The sequence below is a fragment of the Cryptomeria japonica genome, chromosome 3, assembly GCF_030272615.1.
Source record: "Cryptomeria japonica chromosome 3, Sugi_1.0, whole genome shotgun sequence".
NCBI lineage: Eukaryota > Viridiplantae > Streptophyta > Pinopsida > Cupressales > Cupressaceae > Cryptomeria > Cryptomeria japonica.
In genome coordinates this window covers 489,590,520-489,612,428 of record NC_081407.1, presented here as the reverse complement: position 1 = coordinate 489,612,428, position 21,909 = coordinate 489,590,520, and the positions used below count along the sequence as shown (strand labels likewise).

The 21,909-nt window shown below is 33.6% G+C and overlaps 1 pseudogene; it reads left to right on the top strand.

The window, feature by feature from the left end:
* Nucleotides 1-380: 380 nt before the first annotated feature.
* Nucleotides 381-21,909, top strand: part of LOC131045957 (NAD(P)H-quinone oxidoreductase subunit 2 A, chloroplastic-like) — a 55,405-nt pseudogene continuing 33,876 nt past the window's right edge.

Sequence of the window (21,909 nt, the reverse complement as noted above, 5' to 3'; positions counted from 1 at the left end):
TCCTTAACTTATCGACTATCAAAATAATACTTCATTGTATCAATCAAATAAAAATATGAACCTCTCTATTCAAAAGTATATAAACATATTTTGAAATAGATCCACAGATTTGTTGCATTCTAGCCAATTAAAGAAAACTTACTTTGTCAAAAAATTTCCGAATTTTCTTTTATTGGAACGAAAACGAAAGGAAAACAAGAATGAAAAATAAATTGTAGATAAATGATAATAAGGAGATTATGAATGAATATTCAATCTTATTCATCAAGTTTATAGATATGTAAATGAAAGAAAATGTTACTTGAAGATTCATTGAAGTTTCTAAATTATGATCCAGACAAAATGAAAAATTAATTTTCAATTAATACTTTTAAATCATTTTTATGAAAGAATTTCATTTGCTTCTCTTCTATGGAAGTTACATTTTTCTAGAATGTATCCTGATTTTCAGCCTATTCCTTCTAGTGAGACTTCATTTCTGATAAAAAAAAGACAACTTGGTTTTATTTCATATCTTTAACAAGTTTAGTGCTAAGCACAACCTTTTTGTTATTTCAATGGAGAGAAGAACCTACAATCAGTTTTTTTGGTAATTTCCAGACAAACAATTTTAATAAAATATTTCGATTTCTCATTTTATTATGTTCCACTTTATATATTCCTCTATCCGTGCAATACATTCAATGTACAGAAATGGTTGTAACAAATTTTTTGTTATTCATATTAACAGCTACTCTAGGAGGAATGTTTTTATGTGGTGCTAATGATTTAACAACTATCTTCGTATTTAGAATGTTTAAGTCTATGTTCTTATCTATTATCTGGATATACCAAAAGAGATGTATGGTCTAATGAGGCTATTATGAAATATTTACTTATGGGTGGAACAAGTTCTTCCATTCTTGCTTATGGTCTTTCTTGGCTATATGGTCTATCTGGAGGAGAGATTGAACTTAAAGAAATAGCCAATAGTCTTATAAATACACAAATATATAACTCTCGAGGAATTTGGATTACACTTCTATCTATAACAGTAGGAATTGCATTCAAGATTTCTCAAGTTCCTTTTCATCAATGGACCCCCGATGTATATGAAGGTGTAATGCCCTACCAGGAAACCCCGAAGGGATTAAGCCATAACACAAGAATAGAGTGCAATAATTTTTTTTTTAAGTTACACAACATTAAGATACAACAAGATATCAAAGATTTAGATTACATAGCGGAAGACATCAACTAACACCTAAAGAGTTTCCCAATGTGATTACTTAATTACACATTTAACTTAACTCACACTAATAAATCTAATAAGTTGATTATCTTATAACGAGATAATTCTTAAACAAGGATAATTTCTTTTAGATAGATGAAAATATAGATCACAATATAAGGTTCATCCATTAAGATTTATCTATTCCTTTCGTTCATACTTTTCATTAAAATATAAGCCATGCATCTAATATTCTAACACACAAGAATTTCATCATAAACTTATGAGATCTTTCCATGCATACTTAATTTCCTTAACCACAACTGAATATATTCCATTACTCTAAGCTACATTCTTTCATGATACAATTTACAACATTTAAAAGGTGACTGCATACATGCATTTAAGATTAATTCCATCTTATCCACTTATACATTATATCAAAATGTCGATTCATACATGCTAACACTAAACATGAAACATAAGAATAAAAGCATCACATAACACCAAGATGATCTCGGAGTTCACCCCTAAAGGGCTACATCTCTAGGTCTGCTCAACTACAAGACCCCTCTAATAATAAATAAAGTTAAGAATACATGAGGTTCTCATAATTTACAATCCTGCCATCAAGGTGAAACATAATCAATATACAAATGACCACATCAGTCAATAAATACATAAATGATCCCTGAAAAGGAAAGGATCCAGCTGAACATAATCGAAGCAAATACAAAGGTCCAATTGAGCATCCACAAAACGGAGTCATCACCACCCAAAGTTTAACGTGAAACCAGGTACTCACAAGGGCATAGACAATAGGATGACCCACAAACATGCTCGTATCAGACAATACAACAACACACTAGTGAACGTAGGGACAAGTGTCATCACACAACCTGGTATGGTTACCATGGCAGGTCTTCATAGGTTCTAGCCCCATACACTGGGTTACCCTGACAACCTAATCCGAGCCTCCGGCCCATCCAAGCTTCATGTGGACCCACACATCCTTTCATGAAGACAAGGATGATGGTTTGCCATTTCAGGCCTTCTCACAGCATATCGAGTCTGTGTTAGCACTCTTCCATGTGTGAGGCACAATTATCTTACTTAGAGATTACATTCTAATCTACTGTTAGGTTATCACTTATTAGACTCACTTTCGATGGGTTACCCAGCAGCCACTTTGGGCGCGGCCCCCAATCGAAAGCCACTTTCCCATACGACACTAGACTATACTCAGACAAACTCAAAACCCAAGGAATACACATGGTTAAGCGAATGAAGTTCGAAATGGAGAAAACAACCATTTGGTCAAATATGACATCATATGAGGTGCATTGATAGATGGTACTCTAACTAGAGACTTGACCAATTATGGTCAACTATGAGTCATCATTCGACACCCTCATAAAGGATATGACCAATACAACACCACAATAAAAATAACAATCGACTCGAGATCGAGGATAGAAATAGGTACCCAAATCAACCATACGACAGGGTCCAGTCAAACAAAGCAAGGCTTGCCATTACTGAAGCAAAAGCGAATACAGAAATTAAACTCGCATAGGCAACCATTGGTAAATACAATCTTTTTTTTTCAAATTGATTTAAACATGAAATGTCGATCAAGTTTTCTAAAAGATCTAAGTTAGATTGCAGTTATCTACCTCATCTAGGTACAGGTTGTTCTTGGTTTTCTAACTCTCTAAAGTTCAATTGCCTCAAACATTCATAAATATGCCATTATGAGTTCTTAAACCAATTTCACGTAAATATAATTAAACAACCACCCTCCTTCCACGTGATGGGGAAACTCATCCACGTGGGGGGGGGTATTATTATTTTATTTTTTTTGTTTTTATTCTATTTTTTAAAAATTACTGTTAAACAAACAGTAAAAATTTAAAAAAAAAACCAATCCCAGTGACTTTAAATAAAATTTTATTTTATTTTTTATTTTTATTTTCCAAATACCCAGATTTGGGAAGGAAAATCTTTCCAACACAATACCATACTGGCAAAATGAGATGGATTTACATAATTTAACATCAAATCTGCCAAATCCCAATCTAAATTTCATTTTTAAACTCATATAAGAGAGATTCATTGGAGTTTTAGACAAATATTTCTTAAGAACAGCCAAACCCCAAAATTTGGTTTTAATTTTTGAGAATCCATTTATACAAACAAAAAATTGACATCTGGAGGTTTGGAAAGGAAGCAAGGAGGATTTAAGATCCATAGATTCAAACTACATCTCCTCCATTTCCCAAAAGCATAAGATCTTTCAAACTTCCCAAACAGATTTCTTCAAAATCAAAACAATTTCTGATAAACAAAGAAACAAAAAAAAAATATAAACCAAAATCTTACCTCATATAGCATTCTTGGAAAGGATCTGATGAAGAGCCCCAACCTATAGCTCAATAAATTTCTCCTACTCCAAAACCCCCAAATTTTCCTCCAAAATATTTTTCCAAAAAATATATTTTTCCCCAAAAAATTCAATCCCCAATATTTTCCAAAAGTCTAGGTTAAATGGGAAAGATTTGACCAATATTTATTTTTGGAATTAAATTTTTTATTTAAAATAATTCACAAAAATCATTCTTTTAAACTATATCAATAATTTAAATTTGCTCTTCAATTTAAAAATTGATTTTCTCAATTAACGGAAATTAACCTTTCTATTTCAAAAATGCCAAAAGATTAAATTAATTCTATTGCAATTGAATTTAAATCTTTCTTTCTTTTCAACAGCATAAACATAACAAATTTAACATTAAAATTAACTATTTAATTGAACTTGCTCCCAATTTAAATCGAACAATTCAATTTAATGATAATCGCATAAAGGAACTTTGTTCAATATAATCTCTTAATCTTTAATTCATAAATACATATTTAATCGAATTAAATACTAAGGACTAATTACTCAATTTAACCATACACACCAAACATGTAAACCAAGAAGGTCAACCAGACAGACGACTCGTAAACCCAACCAAAAGGGAATACCGATGACGACTGACGATGCTCTCTTGAGCATGACTATGGTCAAACAAGGATAACATGACCACCTAATCCAACTCTAAGGATTAAAGAGGTACACTCAAACCTGCGAATCCAGGTGAAGATGAACCTTGCACTCATGTGGTACTGTACCTAAAATCTCCTACAACCAAGAGTCATACATGCATACATATATAAACTTAATGAAAGCGTTAGCCCGAGATAATAACACGAAATAGGAGAATTAATTAACTTACATACAAATTGGTGCAAAAACCACATTAACAGCTATGCACTAAATCAAAACAACTGACTATAATCATTATATTATGATAAACTAACCAAGGTCAAACCGAGATTAGGAATTGATTAGGGTAGGGGTACTACAGAAGGAGTGCGATTCATTTTAAAAATTATGACATTTCTAAATATTTTTCTAGAGATGTTTCTATTCATAAAAACTCTATAGACATGTGGCATAAAGGCTATTATTCCCAGTTGGGCTAAGACACTAGTTTTACCAAAAATTCAATTTAATTAAATTAAGGTAAAGGAAAGTAAGAAACAAACTAAATTGTTTGATTGAATCAACAAATAGCTTTTACAAGTTAGTTATTACGGGTAGTTTTTACAAAGGATCATATTAATGACGTGTACAATATTTTTATTCTTTACGTAGATGCTACATAGTAAGTTTCCATTCTTAGAAAACTATGAGTGTAAAAAAGAAGGCATCCATTGACAAAAAGATTACCCTAAGATGAGCATCGCATGACTATTCAAAACGATTTAAATCAGATGGTTTTCTTTTTTCTTTTTAATTCTTTCATAACTGCTGAACTTAAAAAAAAAAAAAGGATTTACTATAATAACCATTGAGTAAGGATTGTTGGTATTTTGGATATGTTGATATGGTTTTGTCATTGATGTCAACACTTGTCAACACTTATCAGCACTTGGAGATCTTTGGTTATGTTCACTGGTATGATCAGTGACTTATGCATAGTCACCACTATCTGGTTCACCGACAGGTTATATTGTTCACTGGCACTTGGAATGACTTGGATATTACTTGGTTATGTCGAAGACATCATTTGGACACTTGGTTTTGGTGGTTTTTTCATTGGTCTAATTGGGTTTGCATATTTGTTGTTACCGGTAAATAGGTCTAGGTTATGGACCAACAAGTATATCTATTCCAGATCAGCATGACATGTCATGAAGATGATATATTGTTATTGTAAATGCATTGAGACGACATCATGCATCACATATTGATTCATTTGTAATTGATTTTATTGTAATATCTTAGTGAGCCAGCCTACTCATTTGGTCTTAGGTTTTGGTGTATATGTAAGATCTCATTTATGAGATTGTGTGGTAGAGTGTGGAAAAGGATTATAATAAGGTATATATGAATATAAGTAGATCTATACACACAGAAATCATTCAAGATTGAAGGAAGGTTTGAAGAAGGCAAATCAGAGTTTAACCGGTATTGAATCTAGCATATGCAGATGCTATTTTGAGTAGTACATTATCATTGGATTTAACCATCCAATTGTAGTCAATGTGACTCCCATTTTGTGATTGAGCAGTGAGCTCTAGGTAGTTGGCCTTTCTACATGTGCAGACAACATATTGTACACACAAACTATTTGCAGTAGTATCATCTGATTGTGGGTAAGGTTTCCCACCGTGGTTTTTCCCCTTATAGGTTTTCCACGTACAAATAACTATGTTATGTGTTGTGTATGTTATTTGTCTTTCTGTTTCATGCATTAAACTTTACCAGTACTGCAATTAACTATTAAACTGTCTATCGACATTAAAGTTTGGTTTACCGGCATTAAGCATTAAGTTTGGTTAAGTTAGTTTTGGTTTGTATTTATTGGATAACTAATTCACCCCCCCCACTCTCAGTTTCATTCGGGACTTAACAATTGGTATCAAAGCCTAGTCCTCTTTTTGCAGAAGTCTAACAACTTGAGGAGATCCAATGTCCTCTAACTATTTCAAGAAGGACAGTCTGAAGCTTGATGGAACCAACTATGTCATGTTGAAAATCAGGATGGAGACACATCTGAATTGTATTGGAAAGGACATTTGGGATGTTACAAAGAATGACTATGTTGTTCCTACTGAAGGTCAACCTATTCCACCAACCTTGGCTAAAGATGAGGAAAATGATTGCAAAGCAAGAGAAGCACTTTTGAGCGCATTGTCTGATCAGGAAATCATGGGATTATTAGATAGATCTACTGCTAAAGCTATTTGGGATAAATTGGAAACATTGAATGAAGGTGATACCACAGTCAAAATTGCAAAACTGGAATGCTTCTGGGTCAGGTATGAAAATTTGAAAATGGAAGAAGATGAAAGAATTTCTGCTTTTATGGAAAGAGTAAATGAAATTGTTTTGGGTATACAATGTTGTGGAGGAATCTTAAGTGAAGATGAAATTGTTTCTAAAGTTTTAAGAGAATTTCCACTAGCATATAAAATGAAAGTAACTGCTATTAATGAATTGAGAACAATGCCTAATGCATCAGTATCTAGAGACACTTTGGTTGGAAAATTTTCAGCTTTTGAACTTGAGGAATTTGGTCTTGTTGCTACTATTAAGATAGATTTAGCTTTCAAAACATCATCATCATCTGTAGCATCATCATCATCATCTCAGAAATCTGATTGGAAAGCCTTTATGCAAGAGAACTTGAAGAAATTAGAAAGGAGAATGAAGAACTGGAAGAGCTTGAAGCACTATTTGCAAGGAAAATGCCTAAAGGTCCAATTGGAAGTAAGTATGAAGGTAAAGCACAATTTAAATGTTTTAACTGCAATAAGATAGGTCATATGGCTTCTAGGTGACCTGATAGACATGCAAGATTGAAAGAAGAAGCTAAAAGGACATATAAGCCTACCCCTGAATATCAAAGGTACAGATTTAAGAAGAATAGAGACAAATCATGTTACTATGTTGATGAAGAAGTTACTGATCATTCTTATGAGGAACCAGAAGACAATGGATGAGCTTTTGTTTCTATAATAGAAGATCAACCAACACCCACTATTCAACCGGTAGAGTAGGCCTTGGCAGCTAAAATGTGAAGATTGATGAATAGTTTAGAAGGTCTATAGACTCTGAACCGGTAGTTGAGATAATCACAAATGAACCTACTATAAGCACACCGGTACAGAATGTTGATCCAGTCACACCTACATCATCTGATAATTCTAGAGTGACTGAAGAACAATAACAAGTGAAAACACCCTGGTATGTAAGATTGAATCACTCTAAAAATAAGATAATTGGGAGCAAGTATTAAGGAGTTATGACTAGAGGAAGACTAGCAAATGAAGAGGTATGTCTTATTTCTCAAATTGAACTAGCATCAATTAATGAGGCATGTGAAGATAAACATTGGATTAAAGCTATGGAAGATGAATTGGAACAAATTGAAAAGAATAACACATGGACATTAGTTCCCCGGCCTAAAGACAAAATTGTAATTGGAACTAAATGGGTATTTAGGATAAACTTAATGAAGATGGTAAGGTAATCAGAAATAAAGCAAGATTAGTGTGTAAGGGTTATTCACAGAAGGAAGGAATTGATTATAATGAAACCTTTGCACCGGTAGCTAGAATTGAGGCAGTCATAATATTCTTAGCTTTTGGAGAACACAAGAACTATAAAGTATATCAAATGGATGTTAAATGTGCATTTCTGAATGGTGATCTTGAAGAAGAAGTTTACATTGAACAACCTGATGGACTTTCTTTGACAGATGACAAAGATATGGTTTGCGGGTTAAGGAAATCTTTTTATGGATTGAAGCAAGCTCCTAGAGCTTGGTATGCTAGATTGGACAAATATCTTTTGAAGATTGGTTTTACTAAAGGTAATGTTGAAAGCAATCTATATTACAAAGTAACTAATGATGACATCTTGGTTATTGAATTTTTTGTTGATGATAATATTTGGAGGAGAAGATGGTTTATGTAAAGACTTTTCTAAAAAGATGCAGGAAGAATTTGAAATGTCTATGATTGGGGAGATAAAATTCTTTTTAGGATTGTAGATCTCACAAACTAATAAAGGTATATTCATAAATCAATCAAATTACTTGAAGGAATTACTAAAGAAATTTGGCATGGAAAACTCTAAAACGGTAAGCATGCCTATGACTACAATAGATAAACTATCATTGAAGGATGAATCAACACCTGTTAATCCGACTAGGTACAAGTCTATGATAGGAGGTTTACTATATTTGACACAAACAAGACCTGATATTATGAATGCAGTATGTATTGTTTCAAGATTTCAGAGTAATCCTAAAGAAAATCATGAATCAACAGTGAAAAGGATTTTCTGGTATGTACAAGGAACTACAAATCTTGGTTTATGGTATCCTAGAGATGAAAACTTTGATTTATGTGCATACACAGATGTAAATTGGGCAGGAGATGTAGATGACAGAAAAAGCACCACCGGTGGAGCATTTTTTCTTGGCAGTAGATTAATCTCTTGGTTGAGCAAGAAACAAAGTTGTACATATTTATCAACAATAGAATCTGAATATGTTGCAGCAGCAACTAACTGTACATAGGTATTATGGATCAAGCAAATGTTGAAGGACATAAAGGTAAAATGCAAGGAACCTATAACAATTTACTATGATAATATGGCAGCAATTGATATATCAAATAATCTGGTATTTCACTCTAAAACTAAACATGTTTCTATCAAATTCAATTTTCTAAAAGAGAATGTTGAAGAAAAAGAAGTGAAATTGGTTTATGTGAATAGTAAAGAGCATATTGCAGATATCTTTACTAAGCCTTTGCCTAAGGAAACTTTTGAATATCTAAGAGAGAAACTTGGAGTTATACCCTCACCGATAGAAACTTAGATAATTGATGATTGTCATCAACTGGCAGAATTAACAGAGAAATCTTTTTTCCGGATTTGATGAGGAGAGCTACTTCTCAAGGGAAGTAGTTGGATAAATTGATACGTTGGTATTTTGTGATAAGTTCTTTGAACTGATTGAATTTGGTTTTGTATTGCTTTGGCATTTGATGTCAAAGGGGGGGATATATCTATGGAAAAACACTTTATCTTTTGGGGAGAGATTATTCCTTGGGGGAAAGATATTATGTATTTTGATTTCTGGTTAATGATCTCTTTGGGAGATTGTTGGTCTTTGATTTTTGGCATTTCTATTTTGACACTTTGATGGTTTTTCCATCTTGTGTTGCCTTCGATGCCAAAGGGGGAGATTGTTGGTATTTTGGATATGTTGATATGGTTTTGTCATTGATTTCAACACTTGTCAACACTTATCAGCACTTGGAGATCTTTGGTTATGTTCACCGAAATGATCAGTGACTTATTCACAATCACCGGTATCTAGTTCACCGGCAAGTTATATTGTTCACCGACACTTGGAATGAATTGGAGATTACTTGGTTATGTCAAAGACATCATTTGGACACTTGGTTTTGGTGATTTGTTCATTGGTCTAATCGGGTTTTCATATTTGTTGTTATTGGTAAATAGGTCTAGGTTATGGATCGACAAGCATATCTATTCTAGATCAGCACGACACGTCATGAAGATGATTTATTGTTATTGTAAATGCATTGAGACAACATCATGCATCGCATATTGATTCATTTGTAATTAATTTTATTGTAATATCTTAGTGAGCCGACCTACTCATTTGGTCTTAGGTTTTGGTATATATGTAAGATCTCATTTATGAGATTGTGTGGTAGAGTGTGGGAAAAGATTATAATAAGGTATATGCGAACATAAGTAGAGCTATACACACAGACATCATTCAAGATTGAAGAAAGGTTTGAAGAAGGCAAATCAGAGCTTAACCGGTACTGAATCTATCATATGAAGATGTTATTCTGAGCAGTACATTATAATTGGATTTAACCATCCAATTGTAGTCAGTGTGACTCCCATTTTGTGATTGAGTAGTGAGCTCTAGGTAGTTGGCTTTTCTGCATGTGTAGACTCCATATTGTACACATATACTATCTGCAATAGTATCATCTAATTGTGGGTAAGGTTTCCCATCATGGTTTTTCCCCTTATAGGGTTTCTGCATACAAATAATTGTGTTGTCTTGTGTATGTTATTTGTCTTTCTGTTTCATGCATTAAACTTTACCGATACTGCAATTAACTATTAAACTATCTATCGGCATTAAAGTTTGGTTTACCGACATTAAGAATTAAGTTTGGTTAAGTTAGTTTTGGTTTGTATTTATTGGACAACTGATTTTGTTAGGTCCCGGAGACAACTGAGAGGGGGGGGTGAATCAGTTGTCAAATAAATTCAAAACAAAACAACTTAACCAACTTACTGCTTAATACCGGTGAACGAGTGTTTTATACCGGTGGATGGTTTTATCAAATAATTGCAATACCGATAAAGATTAATGCATGAAACAAAAGGCAAAGTCATCCACAACACTTAACACCAATATTTGTACATGGAAACCCTGTAAGGGGAAAAACCACAGTGGGAAACCTTACCCACAATCAGATGATACTACTGCAGATAGTAAGTGTATACAAATGGGGTCTGCACATGTAGAAAGGCCAAGCACCTAGAGCTCACTGCTCAAACACAAAATAGGAGTCACACTGACTACAATTGGATGGTTAAATCCAATAAGGATGTACTGGTCAAAATAGCATCTTCATATGCTGGATTCAGTACCGGTGTAGTTCTGATATGCTTTCACAAAAACCTTGCTTCACCTTCAAATGATGTCTGCAAGTATAGCTCTACTTATTCTCGCATATACCTTCACACAATTCTTCTTCACATTCCTCTGCCGATCTTACAAATAAGATCTTACATTTATATCATAACCTAGGACCAATTTTAGTAGGTCGGCTCTAAAAGATATTACAATAAAATCAATTTACAAATAAATTGATGCCCGATGCAATAATTGATTCAACATGTCAGCTTAATGCATTTACAACAATAATAAGTCATCTCCATAGCGTGCCATGCTGATCTGGAAAAGATAAACCTACCGGTGTATAACCTAGACCTATTTGCTGGTAAGAACAAATATGCAAATATGAATATACCAATAAACAAATCTCCAAGACAATGTCTTCGACATAACCAAGTGTTTTCCATGCCCTTCCAAGTTTCGGTGATCATTATATCCTATCGGTGTACTAGATACAAGTGACTATGCATAAGTCACTTGCTTGCTGGTGAATATTGTTGATTCTCCAAAGTGCTAGAGTTGATAAAGTTTAGTAGGTGTTGAAATCAATGACAAAACCATACCAAAATACCAACAATCTCCCCCTTTGGCATTGATGGCAACACAAGTTTGAAAAACCATCAAAGTGCCAAAACAAAAATGCCAAATACCAAAATACCAATAATTATCAAAATATAAGTAAGCTCTCCCAAAGTGACAATCTCTCCCCCTGAGAGTGACATATGTTTCCTTTTGTTTTTCCATACCAATCTCTCCCCCTTTGACAACAAATGCCAAAGTTACTAAAAAAACAAGTTCATATACAAAATACCAACCAATTTAGTATACCAACTACTCCCCCTGAGAAGTAGCTTCCTCATCAAAGCTGGAATAAAGAGATTTCTCTGTTAATTTTGTCAGTTGATGATAAACATCAACTTTCTAAGTATCTACCAGTGGGGGAATGACCCCAAGCTAATCTCTAAGATATTCAAAGGTATCCTTAGGAAAAGGTTTAGTGAAAATATCTGCAATCTGCTTTTTAGTATTCACATAAACCAGTTTAATTTCTTTTGCTTCAACATTCTCCCTTAGAAAATTCAGTTTGATAGAAACATGTTTGGTTTTAGAATGTAGTACTGGGTTCTTTGATATATCAATTGTTATAGTGTTGTCACAATAGATAGTAATAGGTTCCTTGCATTTTACCTTTATGTCTTTCAACATTTGTTTAAGCAATAGTACCTGTGTACAATTAGTTGCTACTGCAACATATTCTGATTTTATTGTTGATAAGGATGTACTACTTTGTTTCTTACTCAACCAAGAAGCTAGTCTACTTCCAAGAAAAAATGCTCCTCCAGTGGTGCTTTTTCTATCATCCACATCTCCTACCCAATTTGCATCTGTGTATGCACATAATTCAAAGTTTTCATCTCTAGGATACCATAATCCAAGATTTGTTGTGCCTTGTAAGTACCGGACAATGTTTTTTTACTGTCGATTCATGATTTTCTCTAGGATTACTCTGAAATCTTGGAACAATACATACTGCATTCATGATATCAAGTCTGGTTTGTGTCAAATACAGTAAACCTCCTATCATAGATTTGTACCTAGTTGGATTAATAGGTGTAGATTCATCCCTTAGTGATAGTTTGTCACTTGTAGTCATAGGTGTGCTTACCGGTTTAGAGTTCCCCATCCCAAATTTCTTTAGTAACTCATTTAAGTACTTGGATTGACTCAATAATATACCTTTTTCAGTCTGTGTAATCTACAATCTTAAAAAGAATTTTATCTCTCCAATCATAGACATTTCAAATTCTTGTTGCATTTCAATAGAAAATTCTTTACATAGTCCATCTTCTCCTCCAAAGATTATATCATCAAAAAAAACTTCTATAACCAAGATGTCATCATTAGTCACTTTATAATATAAGTTGTTGTCAGCATTACCTTTAGAAAAATCAATCTTCAAAAGATACTTATCCAATCTTGCATACCAAGCTCTTGGAGCTTGTTTCAATCCATACAAAGCTTTCCATAGCCTGCAAACCATATCTTTGTTATCTGTCAAAGAAAATCCATCAGGTTGTTCAATGTAAACTTCTTCTTCAAGATCTCCATTTAGAAATGCACATTTAATATCCATTTGATATATTTTGTAGTTCTTGTGTGCTGCAAAAGCCAAAACTAATCTGACTGCCTCAATTCTGGCTACCGGTGCAAAGGTCTCATTGTAATCAATTCCTTCTTTCTGAGAATATCCCTTACACACTAGCCTTGCTTTATTTCGGATAACCTTACCATCTTTATTAATTTTGTTTCTGAATACCCATTTAGTTCCAATTACATTTTTATCTTTAGGCCGGGGAACTAATGTCCAAGTTGTATTCTTCTCAATTTGTTCTAATTCTTCTTCCATAGCTTTAATCCAGTATTTATCTTTACATGCCTCATTAACTGATGATGGTTCTATTTGAGAAATAAGACATACCTCTTCATTTTCCAATCTTCCTCTTGTTATAACTCCTTTATACTTGTTTCCAATTATCTGATCTTGAGAGTGATTCAATCTTACATACCAGGGTGTCTTAGTTTGTTGTTGTTCCTCAGTCACAGTAGAATTTTCAGATGATACCAGTGTAACTGTGTAATGCCCATACCCTAGTCGGACTTTTAAAACCCGTTTAACCTTGATTGACTTCCTATGTGGCATTCTTGAATGGTAGATTAACCGATATGCAATGTGTAGTTTAGATAATATAAATAAATGGTGCATACTTATTATTGTGCTTTTGCATTGATTTTTGTGTAAATGTAATTGATTCCTAACCTTTGAGATAAATCTTGAGCTAACGCCTTCATTGAATATGTATATGTATATGCATGCTTGTATGAATTCATGGGTGCAGGGGATTGCAGGTACAACACCGCTTAGGGCAAGGTTTATCCCCTTTGGAATTTGCAAGGTTGAGTATGCTCCTTCATCTTTTGAATTCGGATTTAGTGGTCATATAACTCTCATCTTGCCTTAGCCATGGTTAGGTGAGCATCGTGTGTGGATTCGTGGGGCTTGCCTTTCATTGGGATGCGTGTCGAGAGATTTGGAGGACTTCCTCGATTTGCGTGCCTTGCGCGAGGTAAGTGAGGTTTGTTATCCTAAGTATTAAATTTAAAATTATGATTAAACGTACACATTAGAGATATAGAAATTTAAAAAGGTAGTTTCTTTTATACGATTAATCAGTAATTAAAGAGATTTGCTTTAAATTATTATTGTAGCTAGCTTAAGGTATTTAACTGGGGTTAGTGTGCTCATTTACGCATTTGTAACATTTATGCATTTGTAGTTGAGAGATTTGAATAAACAAGACCCTTGCATTAGATTAGTCATTTATTTAAAAATGTCGCTTTATTATGTTATAGAGAGTTAATTTGATAGCTAATTTTAAAATAACGAATTTATTGAGTTATACGTTTTAGAAAGGAAAAATTTTAAAGTCGTTTGGGAGATAGAAATAAATTACTCATTTTCGCATTTTGGAAGAAAAAAAAAGGGGTAAATTATTATTATTAAACGAGATTATTTCCTTTTTACTTGTAAAGTCAATAAAGTATAAAAGTTTGACTTTTAGAAAATTAAATTAATCAAATGCCTTACCCCGGGTCAATAGTTCCAAAATATAAAAGTAGCTCTAAAATTAATACTGAGGAATTAAAAATTTTAAAACTCAATAAGAAAAGAAGCATTTTAATTTTAATAAGGGAAAACATATAAGATTAATAAATAATGGTAATGAATGACTTCCATTTGGGATTTCCATTCATTTTTATTTTAAAAACAAATGCCTAATTTCGAAATTAAAAATTAGGGCAAAATTAGGGCTTTTTCTTTTTAACCTAGTTTTGGAGACTTTTGGGGGGTTCTTGGCTTGGGAGTTTTTTTGAAGAAAAATGGGGGACTTGCAATGGAGCAGCAGATTGGGGAAACTCTTCATCAAGATTCATGCCCGGAATTGCACTATGAGGTAGGATTTGAATCTACCTTTCTACTTCTTGTTAAAAAAAAAGAGAGAGAGAGAATATTACTCATGAATGTGTTTTCTTTGAAGAATAGTTGCAGTTGTTCTTTTAAGCTTGGTTGATTTAGAATGAAGTTTGATTTTGTGTTTCAGCCTGATGAGGAAATATAGTTTTCTCATAATGAAGTTTATTTTTTGGAAAAATTTGATAAAAAAATGGGGCTGTGAATAAGAAATGAAGGAAAGAAAAATAATAATAGTAAATGCAAAATGGGAGAATGAGGGTTTTTACATTTGTTTTGGTTGCTTGGTTCATGGTCATTTCAAAAAATACAGCTTCCCCAATTGGTTGTTTGCTATGAGAAATCTGGAAATTTATTTGAAGACTGTAAAAAAATGGGGGTTTATTTTAAATTTCATTTTGAGTGTTTTGTTCATGATATTCAAAAAATATATAAAAACAGAGAAGCTGCTGGAAACTGTTCTTTTTTTTTCCCTGTCTGGCTGTGTGGGTGCACTGGGAATTTATTATATTCTTTAGACTGTTTTCTTTATTTATTATGGAAAATAAATTTTTTTTAAAAAAATTAAAAAAAAAATGTTTTTGTTGTGCCCCACAGCAGCTGCTACCAGCTAGTAGCAGCGCTACCAGAGGTAGCGAACTGCTACCAAATGGTAGCAGCGCTACCAAAGGTAGCGCTCTGCTACCATTTGGTAGCAGCGCTACCAATGGTAGCTAGGCTGCCAGGGGGGAGGGCCCACGTGGGTGTCCACGTGGGTACCCTCCCACTCTCTATTTTTTTTTTTTTTTTAAATTTAAAAAAAAAGAAGTTTATCGTATTTTATTTTTTTAAAGAAATTTATTTATTTTTATTTATTTTATATAATTGTTTTAAAAATAAATAAATGAATATATGCTTATAAGATATAAAAAAAAAATAGAGAAGAATCATATTAACAAGTGAATTCAAGGTTAGTACAAGGGATTTACATTTAGTTCCTTGATAATATTCAATTTTAAATTCAGTTCTTATACTATTAATCTTGGATTATAAATTAATATATTTGGACTTTAGGGAATCAACATTAGTAAATCCATACTTGAATACAAGTTTTCTTTTAAATTTCATATTGGTTTCAGCATACCCAAGTTAACACTTATTTTTTTACATGGACTAAATAGTCATGGTGGACTAGTACGAATTTTTGAATAAAAGTTAAATTATCAAACCCGTAAACTTGTTCGACATTAATGGTTAGACAGATATGGTAAACGAACACCTCTTCCGGATTATGCTTATGTAGGTTTAAATTTCTATAATAGAATTTGGTTATGGAATGGCAAGACTTGTTATGATAGTGATTGGTTATAAGTCGGTTAAACCCCTTAGTTAGGCTACCGTCAAGCAATAGCATCTAGGTTGTTGTTTTCTCTTGGTTATAAATCAATTTGACCTGTTTTTTAAAAGGGATAACTATGTAATGATCAATCGGGGTAGATGTTGAATAGTGTATGTGTTCGCCTAAAGGGCAAAGTTGTAAAGACATGTAAATATGTAACCTTAACTATATTAAATGCCAAAGGGGTCTTGCAGTTGAGCAGACCCGGAGATGTAGCCCATCCGGGGTGAACTCCGAGATCATATCTATGTTATGTGATGTTTATAGCGTGCTTTGTTTTATGTTTTAAATTATCATGAATGGTTGTATTCTTGCATGAGTGTATGGTGGAAATTTAATGAATTCAAATTAAAGTGCATGACATTATTCATATGGATAAATGTAGTTATTTAAATTCATAAAACTTTGTGAATCATGGTTATGGCAAGCATTTAAAATATTGTAATTAGAGTTGTGGAAAGGAGTATTGTGATAAGGTTAAATAAACGTAGTAATAATGGAAGGAACCTTGCTAGTTTTCATTAATGGAATGAATGTAAAGGGGAAAACAAAGTTAAAATTTATGTCACAATTCCTAGATTGAAAACTAAAGGATGAACATCATATAATATCTATCCTTTTTTACCTTAGTAAATGAATTACGCCATGTCAATTATGTTCATTACATTGGATAAATTTGTTAAATTATTTCACATTTTAATCTTAACAATAATCCTCACCGGATTAATTTGATAATCGTGTGGACTCAATCAAGTATTCATGTTGTATATTGAATGAATATACTTAGTAATTTATGTTGTAATTACAATCAATAACCCTCACCAGATTTAATTTATAATTGGGTGAACTCAATTAGATATCCTTACTCTAATCTTTATAAAAGGAATTCCCTCATGATTTCTAAAGTTGATCTAAAATGGGAAATAATTGATTTGTAGTTTATACATTAAAACTTAGTAAAAGTATCTCTCTCATTTTAGGTTCATCTAACAAAAAGAGAAAAAAAAAAGATATGCAAAAAGATAATTGTATTTTAATCCGAATAGAAGAACGTCACTATGATCCTATTACTCAATTCTTGAAATGATGAATGCCATCTAGTAACGATACTTTAATTTAAAGGATGCTCTCGTTTGTCCTAATGCATACCCATCTTAATGAAATTAGTCCATTTAATTGCATTATCAAAACTCCTAATGAATTCCATGGCTACTCACATCATACCTTTCATAAAAGAACTTCAACTCATCAGTTGGCTATGCACGAAATCTAATGAAGGGAATCTCATTCTATTAACTGTAGTTAATCTTTAAGGAATGAATTTCTCTTATCAACCATGCTTTTAATATTTAAGAAGGATATCAAACGAGGGTGAATATTTTAAAATCAAATGAAGGAATCCTCGTATAACTAATCGTAGTTTAACCTTAAAGGAATGAATCTCAATAGGCATATTTTTAAACATTAAAGGATGAAATCAACTATGAATGGATACCACAAAACCAAGGAATGAACTTCATCATATTAAACACATGAACCCTTTTGGGGGCCTCATAATGTAATTATGAAATTAAGTGCATTGGATAAATAACTCCTCGATGGCCTCCTAACCACTAAAGTAAATGAACGCCTCCTAAAATTTTAAGATGTCATATCCCTGAACACATATGTAATTAAGATCTATGCATTATCCCATAATTAAGATATCCAGATTAATGGATCTGTTGACGCAAGTTGGGTTAGGTGTAAGGTTATGTAATCACGTTAGGAAACTCCTTAGGATTGTTTGAGCCTTCCGCTGTGATATCTAAGTTGACAGATAACTCCAATGTATTTTAATGTCGTGCCTAATTATGAATTGAGTTAACTTCAACTATCTTAATGTTGTAACTTTGTATTAACGCTCTTAATTATTATTAAAAAAAAAAAAATTGCACTCTAATTGAGTGTTTTTAACTTAAACCCTTAGGGGTTTCCTGGCGGGGTATTACACTTGGTATCAGAGCCCATGTTGCAACACTGGGATCTCTGGTTTTGCTTGTGCCCTTAGTTGTTATGTGTGTGTTTATCTTATGTTGTATGCTTGTCCACCTTGATGTGAGGGTGTGATTTAACAAACCCTGCTTGTGTGTAACGTGTGCGTTCACACCTTGCTTTCACCTTCTTGATGTGGGTGTTTTGTGAATGGTTATAGGTGTTTTGTCTCCTTAATGAGGTCTTGGTCTATGATTTCTCTTACTTCAAAAGGGAGTCGTATGTACCTTCATTTTCGATTTATTTTCCTCTTTGACTAATCCATCTAAGTTGGTTGTTAATGTCTTGAACCTAAAAGTACGAAATGTGTTTGTTTGTGGTTTTGGCTCTATCTTCATGATTGTCCACTTGAAAGACTAGTATGGCAAATGTTAATGCTTATCATGTAGTACATTGAGTGATTATGACTCATCTTCTTTTCTCTCTCTCTAAGTAAATTAAAATGAATTGATATGTGTAGTTACCTCTTAGTTAAGTTTTCTAATTGCAAGAGAAAGGATGATATTTCTTGAGCTTTGTGTGAGCTTCATAACGTTTTTGTGCTTTAGATTGTGAAAAGGATTGATTTAGGAGTTAATTTTTGGTTAATGATAGAAAATTGTATGGTTGCATTAAAGGGTGCTCCATGTGCTTGGTAGGAGTAATATAATTAAATTTCATCTTAAGTAAGGTGCTTCAAAATGCGTAAAGTTGATTTTGTGAAAATTGCTTGATGTGGAAGGAAAACCAAAAGGGGACATGTTGTAGTAGCTTCAAGAGTAAATTGATGTGCTCCTCAAAAGATTTTTTTATGTGCTTACTCAACTAGTGTGATTAGGACCTATTAAGTGGCGCACTTTTAACTTACTTTGGATATGGGTAATTGTCTTGTTTCGAAATGAGTAAATAAAAGACTTGCTGATTTGTATGCATTAAATGTGTAAAAAAGTCTAGGAGATAGCTCTTCATTTACCTCCTTGTTATATTATGAATTTCCAATGTTAGATTTGATGTATTATTGTATTGTATTGTATTACGAATAGTGATTGTGCTCTAGAAGACTTGTGTTACAAAAAGAAAATTTGGTCATTTTGAATTCTTGTTCGGAAAACTAGAACATTATAGTGCAGCAATAATGATTAGAAATGTCATGTTAGGATGCTTTGACACCTTCCTAAAAGATAGCAAAATGAAAACCGTGCAACTCAAATGATAAACTTATGTCCGAGCATATGGTGTGATTTTGAAATTCTTGTGTATTCGTAGGAAATAGTTGATTTTCCAACTCTCTTCCTCCTCTCGTTTAAAATATAGGAATTGTTGTTTTTGAAACACTATTTAGAATGCAGTGATTTAAGAAGAAGTTTTGCTATAATGCATGTGAAATTTTATGTTGCTTTGGGCTTCTAATTGAAAGGGGAAAGTTTTTCATCTTGAAAAGGGAAATTGCATAGTTAGTAACGTGAATGAAAATGCTTAGGGAATATTGAGAAAGATATCAGAATGATGTTATTTCTTTGTGTAAATTTGAATTGTTGAAAATATCAGTACGTGGATCTAGAGTAAACTTTGTTTGGTGATTCATGTGTAAAGCATAAATAAAGCTTCCCTTAAGTATATGTTAGCAGAATGTAAAGTACTCCCCGTAAATGTGACTAAACCAGTAATAGTGCTATTCTGTGTGTGTTGTGAGAAAACCCGTACATGTTTTGTGTGCCCATGGGGTGGTGAAGTAATCAACCATGGGGAATATGTTTGCTTATGAGTATGGGAGACCATACCTATCTATGTGATGTTGCTTATTTGTTTCCTTACTGAGTGCCAACCCACGGGTTGTTGATAAGTCAGTATGTGAAGGGGTAGTAGTAGAAGACACCGTTCCTTGAATAGTATGAACAGCGTACGAGTAATGTCGACGCGAAGCGACTTTAGCTTCCCTATTTCGAGGAAAAGCATGGTTTTGTAACGAAACTATAACATAGGTGTACTCAATACTTCCCCTTGTGATGAACCAATTTACGAGGTTCATATGTGCCAGCCTATTCCTATCCTTTATCTTGAGCATATTGATGACAGTTTTTGGGCATATTGTTGGATTCCATTGGAGCATTTGTTGCCTTGTCTTCATGAGAGGCGTGTTATTTTCTTACATAAGTTGCCAACTAACTAGTGTTGGTAGACTTGTGGGTAGACCTTAGCCATGTATACCTCTGGCTTACGGCGAGTATCCTGAGAGGAACATCGCTATGCGGAGTGTGACCAGCGCGTGCCTTATCCGCGGGGTACACTGCCATGCGGGATACGTCCATTGCGTGCTTTGTCTGCTTGGAGTATTGCCATGCCGTGCTGAGACACGATGCGGGATGTAGTAGACATTTCCATGTGGCCTACCGCTAGGTATTGGGTAGAGCCATGCCACGTGACGACGTGATGCGGGGTGATGTCGAGGTGCACACTGTCATGCCATGTGGATGTGTGACTTGGCCACACCACATGATGAGCTACTAGGATAGCTAGATGATTGTTCCTTCCTTCCTCGTTGGTGGCTATCTATTAGTCACATAGTGATGTAATGTGCACTTATGAAATTCTTTTATTTATTTATTTATTTACTTTCTTGTGGGCCAGCAATTTATTTTACTTTGACCTTGACAGTTTAGCCACGATCTTGCGATCTTGATTTTACTTGATTTGAAGTTGCAAATCCAGAAATTATTTTCTTGTTTTATTGTTGGATTTGACCAATATTATCTTTAATCTTTTGTACTTTGGTGGCTAAACCGGTTTATCCTTGTTGTTTTCGTATATGGGTCTTGTGTTGTAATGTGAATTCCTCTCCAAGAACGTAGGAGACGGGCTTGGATGAGCGTATACGAGGAAGTAGACGCAAGGAACCTTGAGGATGGAGGTATGTGAGGCTGTGAAAACAGCTAGAATCCACTACCTACCTATGAGTGGTGACTATCTCTTGGAGGCTAAACACCTTACACAACAAGGGATATTCACGAGGGACTTGTATGGAAGGTGGCACCGCTATGGTGTACCCTAGCACCATCAAGCCCTCGAGTAAGATGTTGGATATTTGTTGATCATGTATTTATTCTGAGAGCAGGCATAGAGATGTGGATCATATATGTTACCTTTGATCGAGCATTTGACATGCTCACATGTGGCCTATTGTGTTGTGCAAACCGGTCTTGTGGACGGATATTATGTGTGATCATGGATTAAATGGTACTAACTTGTCACTATGTTATGGGGCATAGTCATTGGAACGGTTCCTGTATGTTTGAAAAAAGTAAACAATTGAGTTCTTACGTTGTTCTTATTTGTTGAAAAGTTAACTTGGTGGTAGAAATTGTTATTTGAGGCTAGTTTTATGTGATAAAGTTTTGTGAAAGAGAAGAATTGGTGAGAGAAATTGACCATGAGAGCATATTTTCTTGTCATGATTGATAAAGGAGGATGATAACTGTGCTTA